Here is a 21,753-nt window from a genome sequence, read left to right as displayed (position 1 = left end):
TTGATCGATTAGTTCAGTTTTTTTATTACAGAGGGCTGCTAACCCTCTGACCGAACACGCATGAGCTACCGAAGCACGACTCACGCCCGGTACTCACAGCTTACTTCTGCCAGTATCTCGTCTCCTACCTTCCAAACTTTACAGAAGCTCTCCTGCGAAACTTGCAGAACTAGCACTCCTGAAAGAAAGGATATTGGCTTAGCCACAGCCTGGCAGAAGTAAAGCTGTGAGTACCGGGCGTGAGTCGTGCTTCGGTAGCTCAGTTGGTAGAGCGCTTGCCCGCGAAAGGCAAAGGTCTCGAGTTCGAGTCTCGGTCGGGCACACAGTTTTAATCTGCCAGGAAGTTTCATATCAGCGCACACTCCGCTGCAGAGTGAAAATCTCATTCTGGAAACCTCCCCCAGGTTATGGCTAAGCCATGTCTCCGCAATATCCTTTCTTTCAAGAGTGCTAGTTCTGCAAGTTTCGCAGAAGAGCTTCTGTAAAGTTTGGAAGGTAGGAGACGAGATACTGGCAGAAGTAAAGCTGTGAGTACCGGGCGTCAGTCGTGCTTCGGTAGCTCAGTTGGTAGAGCGCTTGCCCGCGGAAGGCAAAGGTCCCGAGTTCGAGTCTCGGTCGGGCACACATTTTTAATCTGCCAGGAAATTTCATATCAGCGCACACTCCGCTGCAGAGTGAAAATCTCATTCTGGATACCCTCATTTAGATTACATAGATTTTTTTTCTTTTCCTTTTTTCTAGATTCAAATTGGCACCTGTTATAGTGCGTGGTCCAGATCACCAAAAATCTAACATGCCTCGGGAGAATTGCTGCAGTGTCGCCATCTCGTAATATTTTCCGACAACATATTATGTTATGTACTTAAACATACGGTCAATAATTATCTCAACTATTATTTCTCTATCACCTTTCCTTCTGCTCAAAAACATTGTCAAAAAATGCTATTTTTCGGCCCTACAGTGGTGTTACTCCTTAAACGTCTGTTTGAGATTTTCTCCGACATTTCGGAGGGAACGTGTTTATGCTAAATCATGCATGAATCACATCTCCATCCGTTGTTGGAGCTACGGGGCTAAAATCGGCAGGTCACTGGAAGAGACGGCTGAATAATTTTGTAGATGGCACCATGCCTCCTGGATATTTTGCACCATACAGGGCGTTCTTTTCTCTGACCATAACACAAGACCATGTCTGTCATTTGCTATGCCGAATAATAGGCACTCATTTTGCTGGTAAGCGCACAAATACGACCATCATACACAAGCATTTCACAAACTCACCAAAACACAAATCAGTTACATTACAACTTACTAGCGAGTCCGGAAATGCTTTGCAATTGCTAAATTGGATATGCAGCCTGATCTTCTCCCCGTCTCTATCTCATCTCTTTGTTCATTTCCTCCTCGTCTCCCTCTTTTTGACCCTCACCTCCTACACATCTGGTCATCTCCTCCGCTCCATACCTATTTACATCACCTCCTTTCCAACTTTCTGTCAATGTTTCCTCTCTCTCTCTCTCTCTCTCTCTCTCTCTCTCTCCATTTCCTCACCCCCACCCTCCTCTCAGTCCATCTCCTCCCCCTCTCTGTGGCCATGAATCTTGGTTATCGTTGTTGCAAACGATACCTTGATTAGGAATTGCAGTCGCTTAAAAACAGTGGGTAAATAGATTGGCATCTTTGGTATTTAGAGATATGAGAGAGAACTTTCCATCTGCGGAATCTGGGGGTGTAGCACCTTCAATGACAGTATTTTGCATGATTTTAATCTGTGAATGGGAAGCATTACACAGTTTCGGATGATTCATAATTCAGAATAGTGTTCTAATCATAAACAGATAAGCCATAAACACAGCTTTCAATATTTTCTCTTAAAACCGACTGTGAGGAAGAAAACAAAATAGCACATTGTTGTTCATACAATTTGCGTTTAAAGCTATGTGTAAGGAGAAGGAATATGTTATATGGGAAACAATTTGTCTAACTACTTACATACCCTTGGCTGCCAATCTTCTTATTTGAAAATTTAACCACAGCTTTGAAATAACATTTCAAAGTGAACCAGTGATATATATATATATATATATATATATATATATATATATATATATATATATATATATATATACAGGGTGTTTCAAAAATGACCGGTATATTTGAAACGGCAATAAAAACTAAACTAGCAGCGATAGAAATACACCGTTTGTTGCAATATGCTTGGGACAACAGTACATTTTCAGGCAGACAAAGTTTCGAAATTACAGTAGTTACAATTTTCAACAACAGATGGCGCTGCGGTCTGGGAAACTCTATAGTACGATATTTTCCACATATCCACCATGGAGAAAATTTATTAATAACTTATCGAGATTTTTGTTAATAATGTTAAAGAACGATTTGTCTCTATACAGCAGAATACATTTATGCACTGCACTTAATCAGGACTGAGAATACTGTTTACAGTAACAACAGTAGCAGAAGTTTACTGCACGCTGTATCCATGGACAATAACAGAACAATGTCTCCTCAGCTATTTACTACATTTTGTCGGTCGGTCGTAATATCAGAGAGTTAGCCGTAATCGAGACATGTTTCACAACGTCGAAGATGAACAAGTGACAGAAAGTGAAGAAGTGCTCATGGCTCTTAATTTACGTATCCTAGAGCCGCTGTTTACTATCAGTTTCCGTCTTGCTTTTGACAGTATTGTCGACTTTCAAAATATTAATACTTATCTTTTAACATCCAATATATCCATAGTACGAGGTATTACCTACTGGAATAATTACCATGGACTATGAGTGAGGCACATTCTTGCAATATGCTGCTTTACTAAGTTATAACAAAAAGCTTCAGGTGAATACTGAAAAGGGGAAAATCCTAAATAACAGAATTACATAGAGTCTACGGATTCCTCATGATAAAATATATATCTTCAACGAAAGGGAAGCAGAAAAATGGAAGGAGTACACTACTGGCCATTAAAATTGCTACATCACGAAGATGACGTGCTACAGACACGAAATTTAACCGACTGGAAGACGATGCTGTCATATGCAAATGATTAGCTTTTCAGAGCATTCACACAAGGTTGGCGCCGGTGGCAACACCTACAACGTGCTGACATGGAGGAAGGTTTCCAACCGATTTCTCATACACAAACTACAGTTGACCGGTGAAACGTTGTTTTGATGTCTCGTGTAAGGAGAAGAAATGCGTACCATCCCGTATCCGACTTTGATAAACGTCGGATTGTAGCCTATCGCGATTGCGGTTTACCGTATCGCGACATTGCTGCTTGCGTTGGTCGAGATCCAATGACTGTTAGCAGAATATGGAGTCGGTGGGTTCAGAAGGGTAATACGGAACGCCGTGCTGGATCCCAACGGCCTCGTATCACTAGCAGTCGAGATGACAGGCATCTTATCCTCATGGCTGTAACGGATCGTGCAGCCACGTCTCGATCCCTGACTCAACAGATGAGGACGTTTGCAAGACGGCAACCATCTGCACGAACAGTTCGACACCGTTTGCAGCAGCATGCACTATCAGCTCGGAGATCACGGCTGCGGTTACCCTTGACGCTGCATCACAGACAGGAGCGCCTGCGATGGTGTACTCAACGACGAACCTCGGTGCACGAATGGCAAAACGTCATTTTTTCGGATGAAACCAGGTTCTGTTTACAGCATCATGATGGTCGCATCCGTGTTTGGCGACATCGCGGTGAACGCAGATTGGAAGCGTGTATTCGGTCATCGCCATACTGGCGTATCGCCCGGCGTGCTGGTGTGGGGTGCCATTGGTAACACGTCTCGGTCACCTCTTGTTCGCATTGACGGCACTTTGAACAGTGGACGTTGCATTTCAGATGTGATACGACCCGTGGCTCTACCCTTCCTTCGATCCCTGCGAAACCATTTCAGTAGGATAATGCACGATCGCACGTCGCAGGTCCGGTACGGGCCTTTCTGGATACAGGAAATGTTCGACTGCTGCCCTGCCCAGCACATTCTCCAGATCTCTCACCAATTGAAAACGTCTGGTCAATGGTGGCCGAGCAACATGGGCAGCTGTACCTGTACACGCCATCCAAGCTCTGTTTGACTCAATGCCCAGGCGTCCGTTATTACGGCCAGAGGTGGTTGTTCTGGGTACTGATTTCTCAGGATCTATGCACCCAAATTGCGTGAAAATGTAATCACATGTAGGTTCTAGTATAATGTATTTGTCCAATGAATACCCGTTTATCATCTGCATTTCTTCTTCGTGTAGCAATTTTAATGGCCAGTATTGTATATAGAGGGTCTATACAAGGGCGATGTAGTTGAGGGCAATATTATGGAAATAGAAGAGAACGTAGATGAAGATGAAATGGGAAATATGATACTGCGTGAAGAATTTGACAGAGCACGGAAAGACCTAAGTCAAAACTAGGCCCTGGGACCAGACAACATTCGATTAGAACAAATGATATCCTAGGGAGAGCCAGCCTTGACAAAACTCTACCATCTGGTGAGCAAGATGTATCAGACTGGGAAAATACCTTTAGACTTCAAGAAGGATATAATAACTCCAATCCCAAAGAAAGCAGGTGTTGACAGGTGTGAAAGTTACCGAACTATCAGTTTAATAAGTCTCAGCTGTAAAATACTAGCACGAATTATTTACAGACGAATGGAATAACTGGTAGAAGCCGATCTCAGAGAAGATCTATTTGTATTCCGTAGAAATAACTGGAACACATGAGGCAACACTGACCCATGTTGTCAGGCGTTGTCGGTGGATCACGATAGCAAATATCCTTCAACTTTACCCACAGAAAGAAATCCGGGGACGTCATAGCCGGTGAACGTACGGGCCACGGTCTGGTGCTTCGACGACCAATTCACCTGTCATGAAATATGCTATTCAGTACCGCTTCAACCGCACGCGAGCTGTGTGCCGAACATCCATCATGTTGGAAGTACATCGCCATTCTGTCATGCAGTAAAACATCTTGTAGTAACATCGGTAGAACATTACGTAGCAAATCAGCATACACTGCACCATTTAGATTGTCATCGATAAAATAGGGGCCAATTATCCTTCCTCCCATAATGCCGCACCTTACATTAACCCGCCAAGGTCGCTGATGTTCCACTTGACGCAGCCATCGTGGATTTTCCGTTGCCCAGTAGTGCATATTATGCCGGTTTACGTTACCACTGTTGGTGAATGACGCTTCGTCGCTAAACAGAACGCGTGCAAAAAATCTGTCATCGTCCCGTAATTTCTCTCGTGCCCAGTGGCAGACCTGTACACGACGTTCGAAGTCGTCGCGATGCAATTCCTGGTGCATAGAAATATGGTACGGGTGCAATCGATTTTGATGTAGCATTCTGAACACCGACGTTTTTGAGATTCCCGATTCTCGCGCAATTTGTCTGCTACTGATGTGCGGATTAGCCGCGAGAGCAGCTAAAACACCTACTTGGGCATCATCATTTGTTGCAGGTCGTGGTTGACGTTTCACATATGGCTGCGGATGTGTTTAAAATTATGGGTAAATTTTAAACACATTGTAAATCATTGGACAAGTATGTGCCGAAAAAGTGGGTTACGGACGGAAAAGACCCACCGTGGTTTAACAGCGCAATTCGGAGAATGCTCAGGAAGCAAAGACAGTTGCACTCGCGGTACAAGAAAGATCGGGAGACTGAAGACAGGCAAAAGTTAGTAGACATTCGTGCCGCTGTAAAAAGAGCGATGCGCGATGCATTCAACCACTACCACGTCATACCTTAGCAAAAGATCTTGCTGAAAAACCAAGAAAATTCTGGTCTTACGTAAAATCGGTAAGCGGGTGGAAGGCTTCCATCCAGTCACTCACTGATCAATCTGGCCTGGCAACGGAAGACAGTAAAACGAAAGCTGAAATTTTAAATTTAGCATTTGAGAAATCTTTCACGCAGGAGGATCGTACAAACATACCGCCGTTTGTGTCTCGTACAGATTCCCGTATGGAGGACATAGTGATAGACATCCCTGGGGTTGTGAAGCAGCTGAATGGGTTGAAAATAAATAAATCACCAGGACCTGATGGGATTCCAATTCGGTTTTACAAAGAGTACTCTACTTAGCTTGCATTTATCGCGAATCTCTTGCCCAACGTAAAAGTCCCGAGCGAGTGGAAAAAAGCGCAGGTGACACCTGTATATAAGAAAGGTAGAAGGACGGATCCTCAAAATTACAGGCGAATATGTTTAACATCGGTTTGTTGCAGGATTCTCGAACATATTCTCAGTTCGAATACAATGAATTTCCTTGAGACAGAGAAGTTGCTGTCCATGAATCAGCACTGCTTTAGAAAGCATCGCTCCTGCGAAACGCAACTCGTCCTTTTTTCACATGATATCTTACGAACCATGGATGAAGGGTATCAGACAGATGCCATATTCCTTGACTTCCGGAAAGCGTTTGACTCGGTGCCCCACTGCAGACTCCTAACTAAGGTACGAACACATGGGATTGGTTCCCAAGTATGTGAGTGGCTCGAAGACTTCTTAAGTAATAGAACCCAGTACGTTGTCCTCGATGGTGAGTGTTCATCGGAGGTGAGGGTACCATCTGGAGTGCCCCAGGGAAGTGTGGTAAGTCCGCTGTTGTTTTCTATCTACATAAATAATCTTTTGGATAGGGTGGATAGCAATGTGCGGCTGTTTGCTGATGATGCTGTGGTGTACGGGAAGGTGTCGTCGTTGAGTGACTGTAGGAGGATACAAGATGACTTTAGGCTATACATTTTTAAACAAAGAAAATACTTGGTGTGTTGTGAAAATGTTTCCTTTCTCACTGTTCTATCTACGATACTGGGCACCTAAAACATTAGAGAAATTGTTTCTCCTACATGTGTTCCTTCTCTTTGTAGATGATTTTGAATACAAATTGCATACGCAACAATGTGCAATTTTTCTTCCTCAGAGTGTCTGTGAAATGGAGATTGGGATACTGAGTTTTCGATTTGTGGAGAGTTCTATTGGAATCCTGATCTGGGGTTGAGCTACATAGGTGAAATGGAGATTGGGATCCTTGCTTTTGTAATTGTGGAGGGATTTTTGGTATCCTGGTCTAGGGTTGAGCTGTGTAAGTTATCTGGAGATTAGGATACCGCTATCTTATGGAGTGTTTTGTGCGGTTTCGTCGAGTTTTACTTTTTGGCAATTTCGAATGTTTTGTTTCTTATAGAGTATTCCGTCTCGAACGGTGTTGTTTTTATTACTGAAGTTTTAGTCTGTCACTGTGCAAAACTTGCCTCTTCCCGCGGTTCTCCCGCTAATTACATTGGGTTTAATAATTACTGGTTCCCGTAGTATTTGTATTTTTGTGGGTGTTATGATCAATGTCTTGGTCGCCTTGTTGGATACGCTCGGAATATGGTGTTTCGGCATAGTGATGACATCACTGCTCAAAGCAGAGGGTGGTAATGCAGTTTCCAAGTATCCCGGGATGAGGAAATGGGCAGAGAAAGGGAGGGGCAGTTTAGGAAGTACATCAAATTCGCGTACATATTTAGCAGTTGCGAAGAATCGTCGGGTTCGCTAGTAGGAATACATTTTCAGAAGCACATAGCAATCATCAGCGTTTTTCGAGGAAGAAAAGAGTGAAACTAAGCTACTATTTTTGCAGGCCGAATCACGGGTAAGGAAGCAGGAAATTCGCACGAATCTTTCCACGTATTCAAGACGGGATGTCACCACGTGCGCGATAAGAATTAAACCGCGATAACCCGTATGTTCTCTGAGTTCCGCGTGCAAAGGAAGGAAGCAAGATTAGTGTTATAACGTCGTGACGACGACGACGAAGTCATCACATGCAGAAGACGAGCTTTTATTTCGATAAGACGGCCTATGTAAATCGGCAGTGACATTTTTCGAAACCACCAACGTGGCACCAGCCTTAAGTGATTTACGTAAGCTGCGGAAAATCTAAAAAGTAACTGTTGGACGGAGATTTGACAGCCCTTGCACGATATGATGTTTCCAGTGCAGTAAAAAGAACGAGAAGAAGAACTTATTGTTTCGAAAAATGCATTTCTGTTCTGGTGTAGACAAGGAAATGAATGACACGCAAGGAAATGTCAGAAGGGGAATCAGAGTTACAAAGGAATACGTTACGGAGTTAAAGGCTTAATTTCCCTGTGAAAGTCTCGTGTCAACAGCACTATTACATCGCTAACACTACAATGCAATCAGATCACAAACTGTTAACAGCTGACATTGCATTCTATCGGTATTACTATCAATGACCGACTAACACGGGCCGTGGCAACCCGATCACAGTTGCAGGTGGCCTATCCAACTGCTTGCAAGCGCAACAAATTTTGTTATTTTCAATATTCCACGCTGTTACGACCGAATGAAACTATATGGCCCCATAGACATTTTCAAGTCTAAAACAGCTACGAAGTATATATGCAGACTGAAGCAACGAATGAAAATTTGTACCAAGTCCAGGAGTCGAACCCAGGCCTTCTGCTCACTAGGCGGATGTGCTGCACGGACAACGTTGCAGCTGCGCAGCGTCTCAACCTAGTGATCAGAAGACCTAGGTTCGAATCCTGACTTTGTTACGAATATTCAGAGCCGTCCAGAGCCAGGGCGTTGCAAATAGGTAGACATCAAGAATGAAGATGTACAATGGTAATAATGTTTTTCTTTTATTTAAAAAGTTTTAAAAGTTTTCACATAAAAATTCTATATTACTTTTTAGCATATCTTTGTATTAGTAACATTATTACTTGTTAATAAAGGACCCGAGACAAAAGCCAACAGGCAGTTTGTCAAAGGAACATAAATTTAATCAATACCTGTTCTTAAATGAGGGGGGTCGAATAGAGATGTTATGTTTAACGCGGAAACGGAACTATCGCATGCTGTAACAGAATATAAATGTCATTCAGACAGGCCGATACTTGTTGTCACACAAATGTCTAAATTTCATTTTGTGGAAATGAATCAACTCCAGACGCAAGGAAACCAATTCTATGGATATTTTCAAAGATAAATGGAAAGAGCCATCTATACTGTCAGTGGTACTAATTTATATTATCTCAGCGGTTAATAATACTTAATATTATCTCCAGTTTCGTCCTTCATTAGATGAAGCGTTTCACAGCATATAATGAATAAAATAGGACGTAACTGGGAATCTATTTACTACCGTGCACAGCGTGGAAAAAACCTGCAGTAAATATCCTTACAAACAATTGCCGAATTTTATACTTTGTAATGCAGGAAACGTTACTGCGATTTGAACTTACCATCCTTTATACAAGAAGCCACAACAGTACATCAGCAAGTGACAAATGCTAGTTGAACACGAAACCAGCTCTCAAGACGAGTGCCTCAAAGACCATCGCTATATTTACGAGAGCCGTTTGAAAAGTCCGTGCAAAAATAAAAACTACTTACGTGTTTAGGGTAAACTTTTTTTATTTTTCGGCATAGTCTCCTATTAGACTTACACACTTCATAAAACGCTGTTCTAATTTGTTGATCCCTTCCGAATAATAGGAATTGTCCGTCTGCAAAATAGCTATTAGTTGCTGCAATCACCTCCTCGATTGAATAAAATCTTTCTCCCACCAGCCATTTCTTCAAATTGAGGAACAAATAGTAGTCCGAGGGAGCCAAGTCTAGAGAATAGTGGGGATGTGAAACGAGTTGGAATCCTATTTCCATTAATTTTGCGACCACAACTGCTGTATGTATGTGCTGGTGCATTGTCGTGATGGGAAAGGACATTTTTGCGGTCCAATCGCCGGCGTTTTTCTTGCAGCTCGGTTTTCAAACGGTCCAATAACGATGAATAATCTGCACCTGTAATAGTTATACCCTCTTACAGATGGTCGATGAGGATTATCCCTTGCGAATCCCAAAAGACAGTCGCCATAACGTTTCTGGCCGAAGGAATAGTCTTCGCCTCTTTTGGTGCAGATTCTCCCTTGGTAACCCATTGTTTAGATTGTTGTTTGGTATAAATGGTTCAAATGGCTCTGAGCACTATGGGACTCAACATCTGTGGTCATCAGTCCCCTAGAACTTAGAACTACTTAAACCTAACTAATCTGAGGACATCACACACATCCATGCCCGAGGCAGGATTCGAACCTGCGACCGTAGCACTCGCGCGGTTCCGGACTGAGCTCCTAGAACCGCGAGACCACCGCGGCCGGCTGTTGTTTGGTCTCAGGAGTACAGTAATGTATCCATGTTTCGTCCACAGTGATGAAACGACGCTTAAAGTCCTGCGGATTCTTCCTTAACAGCTGCAAACCATCCTTGCAACACTTCACACGATTCCGTTTTTGGTCAAGCGTGAGCAATCGCGGAAACCATCTTGCGGATAGCTTTCTCATGTCCAAATGTTTATGCAAAATATTATGTAACCATTCATTCGAGATGCCCACAGCACTAGCACTCTCACGCACCTTAACTTTTCTGTCATCCATCACCGTATCATGGATTTTATCAATGATTTCTGGAGTCGTAGCCTCCACAGGGCGTCCAGAACGTTCAGCATCACTTGTGCTCGTATGGCCACTCCGAAAGTTTTGAAACCACTTATAAACTGTTCTAATCGAAGGTGCAGAGTCACCGTAATGTTTATCAAGCTTCTCTTTAGTCTCCTGAGGCGTTTTGCCTATCATAAAGTAATGATTAATCTTCACACGAAATTCTTTTTCGTCCATTTTTTGACAATCACTCGACTTCCTTGATTCACACGAATGCCAATCACAAAGAATAGACCAATATGGCTGAAACTCGGTGTGCGTTCTTTCCAAAGATGCTGCTAACTAAAGATGACCTCAATATGCGCAGGTGGTGCTATCTCTCGGACTTTGCATGGACTTTTCAAACGCCCCACGTATCTATCATTATTCACTTGATAGGTGATATCTCAAGCGTACCAGCTTGTTGTTGTTGTGGTCTTCAGTCCAGAGACTGGTTTGATGCAACTTCTCATGCTACTCTATCCTCTGCAAGCCTCTTCATCTAGAAGTACCTACTGCAACGTATATCCCTCTAAATCTGCTTAGTGTATTCATCTCTTGGTCTCCCTCTACGATTTTTACCCTCCACACTGCCCTCCAATGCTAAATTTGTGATCCCTTGATGCCTCAAAACATGTCCTACCAACCGATCCATTCTTCTAGTCAAGTTGTGCCACAAACTCCTCTTCTCCCCAATTCTACTCAATACTTCATCATTAGTTGTGTGATCTACCCATCTAATCTTCAGCATTCTTCTGTAGCACCACATTTCGAAAGATTCTATTCTCTTCTTGTCTAAACTAGTTATCGTCCATATTTCACTTCCATACATGGCTAAACTCCATATAAATACTTTCAGAAAAGGCTTTCTGAAACTTAAATCTATACTCGATGTTAACAAATTTCTCTTCTTCAGAAACGCTTTCCTTGCCATTGCCAGTCTACATTTTATATCCTCTCTACTTCGACCATCATCAGTTAATTTGCTCCCCAAATAGCAAAACTCATTTACTAATTTAAGCATCTCATTTCCTAATCTAATTCCCTCAGCATCACCCGACTAAATTCGATTACATTCCATTATCCTCGTTTTGCTTTAGTTGATGTTCATCTTATATCCTCCTTTCAAGACACTTTCCATTCCATTCAATTGCTCTTCCAGGTCCTTTGCTGCCTCTGACAGGACTACATCATCTTCGGCAAACCTCAAAGTTTTTACTTCTTCTCCATGGATTTTAATTCCTACTCCGAATTTTTCTTTTGTTTCCTTTACTGCTTGCTCAATATACAGATTAAATAACACCGGGGATAGGCTGCAACCCTGTCTCACTCCCTTCCCAACCACTGCTTCCCTTTCGTGCCCCTCAATTCTTATAACTGCCATCTGGTTTCTGTACAAATTGTAAAAAGCCATTAGCTCCCTGTATTTTACCACTGCCACTTCCAGAATTTGAAATAAAGTATCCCAGTCAACATTGTAAAAAGCTCTCTCCACGTTTACAAATGCTAAAAACATAGGTTTTGCCTTTCCTTAACCTATCGGCTGAGACAAGTCGTAGGGTCAATACTGCCCCGTGTGTGCCAACATTTCTGCAGAATCCAAACTGAACTTGCCCGAGGTCGGCTTCTACCAGTTTTCCATTCGTCTGAAAATATTTCGTGTTAGTATTTTGCAACTGTGATTTATTAAACTGATCGTTCGGTAATTCTCACACCTGTCAGCACCAGTTCTCTTTGGAATTGGAACCAGTATATTCTTTTTGAAGTCTGAGTGTATTTCGCCTGTCTCATACATCTTGCGCACCAGATGGAGCAGTTTTGTCATGGGCTATCAGTAGTTCTAAGGGTTTGTTGTCTACTGCCGGGACGTTGTTTCCACTTACAGATACGTCTGTCAGTGCTCTATCAAATTCTTCACGCTGTATCATATCTCCCATTTCATCTACATCGTGTTCCATTTCCCATTGTGCCCTGAAGTACATCGCCCTTGTACAGGCCCTCTATATACTCCTTCCACCTTTCGGCTTTCCCTTCTTTGCTTAGGACTGAGCTCTTGATATTCACACAGGTGGTTCTCTTTTTCTCTAAAGGTCTCTTTAATTTTCCTGCCGGCAGTATCTATCTTACTCCTAGTGATACATGCTTCTCTATACTAATATTTGTCCTCTAGCCATCCCTGTTAAGCCATTTTGCATTTCCTGTGAATCTCATTTTTGAAACGTTTGTGTTCCTTTTCGCCTGCTTCATTTACTACATCTGTCTGAAACTCTCTACAGCCTCTGGTTCTGTAAATTCCTTCCTTTTTGCAGGTTCTTCAGTTTTAGCCAACAGTTTATAACCAATAAATTGTGGTCAGAGTCCACATCTGGCCTAGAATTGTCTTACAATTTAAAAACTGGTTCCTAAACCTCTGTCTTACCATTACATAACATATCTGAAACCTTACAGCGTCTCCAGGCCTTTCCACGTATACAACCTTCTTTCATGATTCTTATCCAAGTGTTTGCTATGATTAAGCTATGCTCTGTGCAAAATTCTACCAGGCGGCTTCCTCTTTCATTCCTTACCCCCACTCCATATTCACCTACTACTTCTCCTTCTCTTCCTTTTCCTACTATCAAATTCCAGTCCCCAATGACTATTAAATTTTCGTCTCCCTGCGCTATATGCATAATTTATCTTATCATACATTTCTTCAATGTCTTCGTCATCTGCGGAGCTAGTTGGCATATAAACTTGTACCACTGTGGTAGGCGTTGGCTTCGTGTGTATCTTGGCTGCAACAATGCGTTCACTATGTTGTTTGTAGTAGCTTACCCGTATTTCTGTTATTCATTATTAAACTTACTTGATTTTGTATTCATAACCCTGTATTCGCCTGACCATAAGTCTTGTTCCTCCTGCCACCGAACTTCACTAATTCCCGCAATATCTAAATTTAATCTACCAATTTCTCTTTTTAAATTTTGTAACCTACCTGCCCGATTAAGGGACCTGAAATTCCACGCTCTGATCCGTAGGACGTCATTGTTGTTTCCTCTGATCACGATGTCCTTCTGAGTAGTCCCCGCCCACAGATCCGAATGTGGGACTATTTTACCTCCGGAATATTTTAGCCAAGACGACGCCATCATCATTTAACCATACAGTAAAGCTGCATGTCCTCGGGGAAAAATTACGGCTGTAATTTCCCCCAGCTTTCAGCCGTTGGCAGTACCAGCACAGCAAGGCCGTTTTGGTTAGTGTTACAAGGCCAGATCAGTCAATCATCCAGACTGTTGCCCTTGCAACTACTGAAAAGGCTGCTGCCCCTCTTCAGGAACCACACGTTTATCAGGCCACACAGTAGGTAATCCTCCGCTGTTACACCTACGGTACGGCTGTCTGCATCGCTGGGCAACGCAATATACCTAGAACGCCGCACATAGTACACTAGCATATCGAAGATATATATCGTAGCAACTGCGAGCAAATGAATATATACAGGGTGCGTCACCTAACGTTACTGCTGGATATATTTCGGAAACCACATCAAATACTGACGAACCGATTCCACAGACCGAACGTGAGGAGAGGGGCTAGTGTAATTGTTTAATACAAACCATACAAAAATGCATGGAAGTGTGCTTTTTAACACAAACCTACGTTTTTTTAAATGGAACCACGTTAGATTTGTTAGCACATCTGAACATATAAACAAATACGTAATCAGTGCCGTTTGTTGCATTGTAAAATGTTAATTACATCTGGAGATATTGTAACCTAAAGTTAACGCTTGAAACCTCCGACGTTCAGTTGCGTGTTGTAACAAACACGGGCCACGGTCGGCGAACAGCATCTGCAGGGACATGTTTACGATGACGACCGTGTTTACGAGTGTGGCTGTAGTGCACTGTTGTGGTTTGGTCTAGCTGTCGCAGTGTCCGCATGTAACGCTTGCTGCTATTGTTATTCTGCATTCGTCTCCGCACGCAGACCAACTGTAGTACACCGTGTTACCAGACGTCTGTGATAGTGTAGTGTTGTAGGAACTGTGACCATGGTGTATTCGAACTCTGAAAAGGCGGAGATGATACTCATCTATGGCGAGTGTCGACGAAATGCAGCTGAAGCCTGCAGGGTGTATGCAGAACGGTACCCGGACAGAGAGCATCCAACGTGCCGCACATTGCAAAACATCTACCGCCAACTGTATGCAACAGGTATGGAAGTAGCACGCAAACGGGTCCGTAACAGGCCCGTCACAGGAGAAGCGGGTGCAGGTGGTGTGTTAGCTGCTGTTGCCATGAACCCACACATGAGTACACGGGCCATTGCGAGAGCCGGTGGACTGAGTCAAAGTAGTGTCATGCGCATACTGCATCGTCACCGCTTTCACCCGTTTCATCTGTCGCTACATCAGCAATTACATGGTGATGACTTTGATCATCGAGTGCAATTCTGTCAATGGGCATTAACAGAGAATGCGTTGCAGTTGTACCTGTTTACCGATGAAGCTGGTTCACAAACCACGGGGCAGTGAATCTACGGAACATGCATTACTGGTCCGTGGACAATCCTCGCTGGCTCAGACAGGTAGAGCGACAGCGACTGTGGACTGTAAATGTATGGTGCGGAATCATTGGCGACCACCTCATTGGTCCTCACTTCATTGCAGGGGCCCAAACAGCTGCAACATACATCGCGTTTCTACAGAATGATCTGCCAACGTTGCTCGAAAATGTCCCACTGGAAACGCGTCGACGTATGTGGTATCAGCATGATGGTGCACCTGCACATTCCGCAATTAACACCAGGCTGACCCTTGACAGGATGTTCGACGGGCATTTCATAGGACGTGGGGGACGCATAAATTGACCAGCCCGTTCTCCTGATCTTACACCTCTGGACTTCTTTCTGTGGGGTACGGTAAAGGAGAATGTGTACGTGCCTACAACCCCAGAGGATATGAAACAACGTATTGTGGCAGCCTGCGGCGACATTACACCAGATGTACTGCGGCGTGTACGACATTCATTACGCCAGAGATTGCAATTGTGTGCAGCAAATGATGGCCACCACATTGAACATCTATTGGCCTGACATGTCGGGACACACTCTATTCCACTCCGTGATTGAAAACGGAAACCACGTGTGTACGTGTACCTCACACCTCGTGGTAATGTACATGTGCGTCAGTGAAAAAGACCAATAAAAAGGTGTTAGCATGTGGACGTAATGTGCTGTTCCAGTCTCTTCTGTACCTAAGGTCCATCACCGTTCCCTTTGGATCCCTACGTAATTCGGTGCTCTCCGATACACACGATCGAACAGCGGAGGAGTGGTACTCAAGTGTCAACTTTAGGTTACAATATCTCCGGATGTAATTAACATTTTACAAAGCAAAAAACGGCATTGATTACGTATTTTTTATATGTTCAGATGTGCTAACAAAACTAACGGGGTTCCATTTAAAAAAACGTAGGTTTGTGTTAAAAAACATACTTCCGTGCATTTTTCATGGTTTGTATTAACCAATTACACTAGCCCCTCTCCTCACGTTCGGTCTGTGGAATCGATTCGTCAGTATTTGATGTGGTTTACGAAATATATCCAGCGGTAATGTTAGGTGACTCACCCTGTATATATATACCGGGTGATCAAAAAAGTATACATTTGATAACTTAATAAACCACGGAATAATGTAGATAGAGAGGTAAAAGTTGACACACATGCTTGGAATGACATGGGGTTTTATTAGAACAAAAAAAAGTCTTGCTAGACGCGTGAAAGATCTCTTGCGCGCGTCGTTTGGTGATGATCGTGTGCTCAGCCGCCACTTTCGTCATGCTTGTCCTCCCGGGTCCCCAGACCTCAGTCCGTACGATTATTGGCTTTGGTGTTACCTGAAGTAGCAAGTGTATCGTGATTGACCGACATCTCTAGGGATGCTGAAAGACAACATCCGACGCCAATACCTCACCATAACTCCGGACATGCTCTACAGTGCTGTTCACAACATTATTCCTCGACTACAGCTACTGTTGAGGAAATATGGTGGACATATTGAGCATTTCCTGTAAAGAACATCATCTTTGCTTTGTCTTACTTTGTTATGCTAATTATTGCTATTCTGATCAGATGAAGCGCCATCTGTCGGACATTTTTTGAACGTTTGTATTTTTTCGGTTCTAATAAAACCCCATGTCATTCCAAGCATGTGTATCAATTTGTACCTCTCTACCTACCTTATTCCGTGATTTATTCAGTTTTCAAATTTATACTGACTTTTTGATCACCCAGTATATAAAAACAAAGATTGGAACACAGCTCCCCCCCCCCCTCCCATTGCTATGGTTCCCTCCTCTGAGATGTCAGTGTCTGTTGGTGAATCAGTATCTGGATGACTTGGGATGGGTCATTTACCATGACTCAATAGGTTCCTTTTTTATTTATTATTATTTATTATTTTCTCAAGGAAAGGTCAGGTACTTTATTTCAGTTTCTATAGTAATTTGTTACATCACCAACATCTTTAATCTTGGCACAATTCAGTGCACCTTTAACCCATACGGATGCAGAGTCTGATTCATTGTCTTAAGGACCAACGGCATTGTAGACATATAGTAAGGTGAACCACGATCTCTGTTATACACTTCACTTAAAAGCTTATACACTTCACTTAAAAGCTTATACACTTCACTTAAAAGCTTATACACTTCACTTAAAAGCTTATACACTTCACTTAAAAGCTTATACACTTCACTTAAAAGCCTATACACTTCACTTAAAAGCTTATATACTTCACTGAAAAGGTTAAAAAACCAAATTTCCGTATATAAAACAGCTTCACTCGTCTGATTACGTTAAACACGAGTGATGTGTTAGTTGATGTTAAAGATGTAAGTGAGAAAACAGTTGGGAAACGATTGACATTGTGTTTCAAGTTTGTCGGAAGTCGCCACGTAATACATCCAAATGAAAGTGGGCATCGTCGATAAAACAAACCACGCATGCGCATTCTAATTCCCATCATGACCCGCGGCCAACCGTGCAGTTTGAACGTCCTGCAGCAAACCATTCAGAAGTTATGACGATTTTATTTCATACAGTTCAATAATTGTCACCCCGTAATTGTCTTGCACTTGTATAACTCGCTCGTCTGCAGCGTGTGTTCTAACCATTTATGTGCAACAGAATTTTCAGTTCTAAGCAACCTCGTTAAGTAGCTTGACCTCAAGTACGGCCTTTTATCTTAAGCCTCATTTAAGTCTTTGTATCTCTCATACTACACTCTGAGATACTTTGTTATTCATATAACTGTAGTATTCCGGTTGTAAAATTTTATTGTACTTCCCTATTGCCCTGTGTTACGCCAGCGCCACACGGATTCTCGTCAGAGATCTTGAGTTTATTTTAGAACGTGCTTCCGGGTGTCCTGTGTGTTCCGATGGTCTGTGACTGGATCGATGCCTGTAAGGAGTCCGTGCCCGAATGGAATAAGCCATATTCCGAGGAATAATGAAATAGCTACACTATGTGATCGTAAGTATCGGGACATCTGGCTGAAAATTACACACAAGTTCGTGGCGGCCTCCATTGGTAATGCTGGAATTCGATATGGTGTTGGCCCACGCTTAGCCTTGATCACAGCTTCCACTCTCGCAGGCACACGTTCAATCAGGTGCTGCAAGCTTTCTTGGGGAATGGCAGCCCATTCTTCAGGTTCAAATGGCTCTGAGCTTTATGGGACTTAACATCTGAGGTCATCAGTCCCCTAGAACTTAGAACTATTTAAACCTAACTAACACAAGGACATCACACACATCCATGCCCAAGGCAGGATTCGAACCTGTAGCCGCCGCGCGGTTGCAGACTGAAACGCCTAGAACCGCTCGGCCACTCTGGCCGGCCATTCTTCGGGGAGTGCTGCACTGAGGAGAGGTATCGATATCGGCCGGTGAGGCCTGGCACGAAGTCGGCGTTCCGTAACATCGAAAAGGTGTTCTACAGGATTCACATCAGGACTCTGTGCAGGCCAGTCTATTACAGGGATGTAACCACTACGCCACAAGCTGTGCATTATAAATACCTGCTCTATCGTGTTGAAAGATGCAGTCGCCATCCCTGAATTGCTCCTCAACAGTGGGAAGCAAGAAGCTGCTTAAAACATCAATATAGGCCTGTGCTTTGATAGTGCGACACAAAACAACAAGGGGTGCAGCCTACTCCATGAAAAACGCGAACACACCATAATACCAACGCCTCCGAATTTTGCTGTTGGCACTACACACGCTGGCAGATGACGTTCACCGGGCATTCGCCACTCCCACACCCTGTCATCGGATTGCTACATTGTGTACCGTGATTCGTCACTCCACACAACGTTTTTCCACTGTTCAGTCATCCAATGTTTACGCTCCTTACACCAAGCGAGGCGTCATTTGGCATTTACCAGAGTGATGTGTGGCTTATGAGCAGCCGCTCGACCGTGGAATGAATTTTTTTTCACCTCCCACCTAACTGTCATAGTACCTGCAGTGGATCCTGACGCAGTTTGGAATTCCTATGTGATGGTCTGGATAGATATCTGCCAATTACACGTTACGACCCTCTTCAACTGTCGGTGGTTTCTGTGACTCAACAGACGAGGTCGGCCTGTACGCTTTTGTGCTGTACGTGTCCCTTCACGTTTCCACTTCACTGTTACATCGGAAACAGTGTACCTAGGGGTGTATAAGAGTGTAGAAATCTCGCTTACAGACGTATGGCACAAGTGACACCCAATCACCTGACCACGTTAGAAGTCCGTGAGTTCCGCGTAGCACCCCATTCTGCTCTCCCACGATTTCTAATGACTATTGAGGTCGCTGATATGGAGTACCTGCCAATAGGTGGCAGCACAATGCAATTAATACGAAAAACATATGTTTTTGGGAGTGTCCGGATACTTTTGATCACATAATGTATATCTAATCGACTAAAACTACCACCAATTGTGGTGTCATTGTAAGTGCATATTTCTTCCGTAATGGTTTTGTAGCCGATAACTTATTAAGCCAGAACTGTGTTATAGTTGTATTAATTACGAGGGCAGTTCAATAAGTAATGCAACACATTTTTTTTCTCGGCCAATTTTGGTTGAAAAAACCGGAAATTTCTTGTGGAATATTTTCAAACATTCCCGCTTCGTCTCGTATAGTTTCATTGACTTCCGACAGGTGGCAGCGCTGTACGGAGCTGTTAAAATGGCGTCTGTAACGGATGTGCGTTGCAAACAACGGGCAGTGATCGAGTTTCTTTTGGCGGAAAACCAGGGCATCTCAGATATTCATAGGCGCTTGCAGAATGTCTACGGTGATCTGACAGTGGACAAAAGCACGGTGAGTCGTTGGGCAAAGCGTGTGTCATCATCGCCGCAAGGTCAAGCAAGACTGTCTGATCTCCTGCGTGCGGGCCGGCCGTGCACAGCTGTGACTCCTGCAATGGCGGAGCGTGCGAACACACTCGTTCGAGATGATCGACGGATCACCATCAAACAACTCAGTGCTCAACTTGACATCTCTGTTGGTAGTGCTGTCACAATTGTTCACCAGTTGGGATATTCAAAGGTTTGTTCCCGCTTGGTCCCTCGTTGTCTAACCGAACACCATAAAGTGCAAAGGAGAACCATCTGTGCGGAATTGCTTGCTCGTCATGTGGCTGAGGGTGACAATTTCTTGTCAAAGATTGTTACAGGCGATGAAACATGGGTTCATCACTTCGAACTTGAAACAAAACGGCAATCAATGGAGTGGCGCCACACCCACTCCCCTACCAAGAAAAAGTTTAAAGCCATACCCTCAGCCGGTAAAGTCATGGTTACAGTCTTCTGGGACGCTGAAGGGGTTATTCTGTTCGATGTCCTTCCCCATGGTCAAAAGATCAACTCTGAAGTGTATTGTGCTACTCTTCAGAAATTGAAGAAACGGCTTCAGCGTGTTCGTAGGCACAAAAATCTGAACGAACTTCTCCTTCTTCATGACAACGCAAGACCTCACACAAGTCTTCGCACCCGAGAGGAGCTCACAAAACTTCAGTGGGCTGTTCTTCCTCATGCACCCTACAGCCCCGATCTCGCACCGTCGGATTTCCATATGTTTGGCCGAATGAAGGACGCAAGCGGATGATGAAGAAGTTATTGATGCAGTACAACGTTGGCTCCGACATCGACCAGTGGAATGGTACCGTGCAGGCATACAGGCCCTCATTTCAAGGTGGCGTAAGGCCGTAGCATTGAATGGAGATTACGTTGAAAAATAGTGTTGTGTAGCTAAAAGATTGGGGAATAACCTGGTGTATTTCAATGCTGAATAAAACAACCCCTGTTTCAGAAAAAAATGTGTTGCTTTACTTATTGAACTGCCCTCGTAAAATTTTGAGATGTAGTTGCATTCATTAAAATTTTGAGGGAAGCTTCAATCAGTTAAGTGACAGTCTGAGGGTACATTATCTCTGCAGTCTCTCCTTCCATTTATCGTCTCTGTATTACCTGATTGATCCGAACCGTTGAACACATCAGTGTTCTCGTTGTCTTACATTTGTTTTTTAATTAAGAGTTTTTGCTATTAATTATATATTGAATCGCTAATATGGGTCTACAGGGCTGCCGTGATGGACGTAATTTATTAAATTACACATTGTATAGCTGTCTGCGACATTAATTCAGATGTGTGCCTAAGTGATCACTAATTTCAAATTTTTGTCTTTAACTGACTCTGATTCTGCCTTACTAAACTTATTTCAAAATCAAATAAAGTTGCATAGCTGCCCAGAATGGCAGTTTCCATTTACCTTACCAGTGCTTTGCCTCAGTAATTGATCAATTTTGAATTTTCCCTGCTTGCCTTTCATTGCTGCCTTGCTAGGTTTTTAACTTCTGAGAAAAAAAAATCACTTTATTGTAAGTTAATGAATGCCCTTTAATGGTTGCGGCGACCGCCTTATGTACCTGCTGCATTTAATCATTCATTGTTTATATCTTATTTGTGTTATAATAAAGTACTGTGAACGAAGTTTGAGAAAATTTCTCTTCACACCTTGGGGTCCGGTCTTCGCACTCAGCAATCGATTGTACTAGCGCCAAAGTGGCGTGGGGTTTCGTCCACAATTTCATTACTCTTTTATTAAATCATAGAAATGGCAGGGAAATCTTCTACTTTTTAAATCAAATGAAGAATCTTATTGCATTCCTACGTCAC

The 21,753-nt window shown here is 43.2% G+C and overlaps 1 non-coding gene across 1 annotated transcript; it reads left to right on the top strand.

Moving 5' to 3' along the window:
- Positions 1-548: 548 nt before the first annotated feature.
- On the top strand, positions 549-623 carry Trnap-cgg (transfer RNA proline (anticodon CGG)). Its single transcript has one exon. It is a non-coding gene; the product is annotated as a tRNA-Pro (tRNA).
- Positions 624-21,753: the final 21,130 nt, after the last annotated feature.

This window comes from Schistocerca cancellata, chromosome 12 (assembly GCF_023864275.1).
Source record: "Schistocerca cancellata isolate TAMUIC-IGC-003103 chromosome 12, iqSchCanc2.1, whole genome shotgun sequence".
Taxonomy (NCBI): Eukaryota; Metazoa; Arthropoda; class Insecta; order Orthoptera; family Acrididae; genus Schistocerca; species Schistocerca cancellata.
The sequence above is the reverse complement of the archived record's forward strand: the minus strand, read 5'-3'. Positions and strand labels throughout refer to the sequence as shown.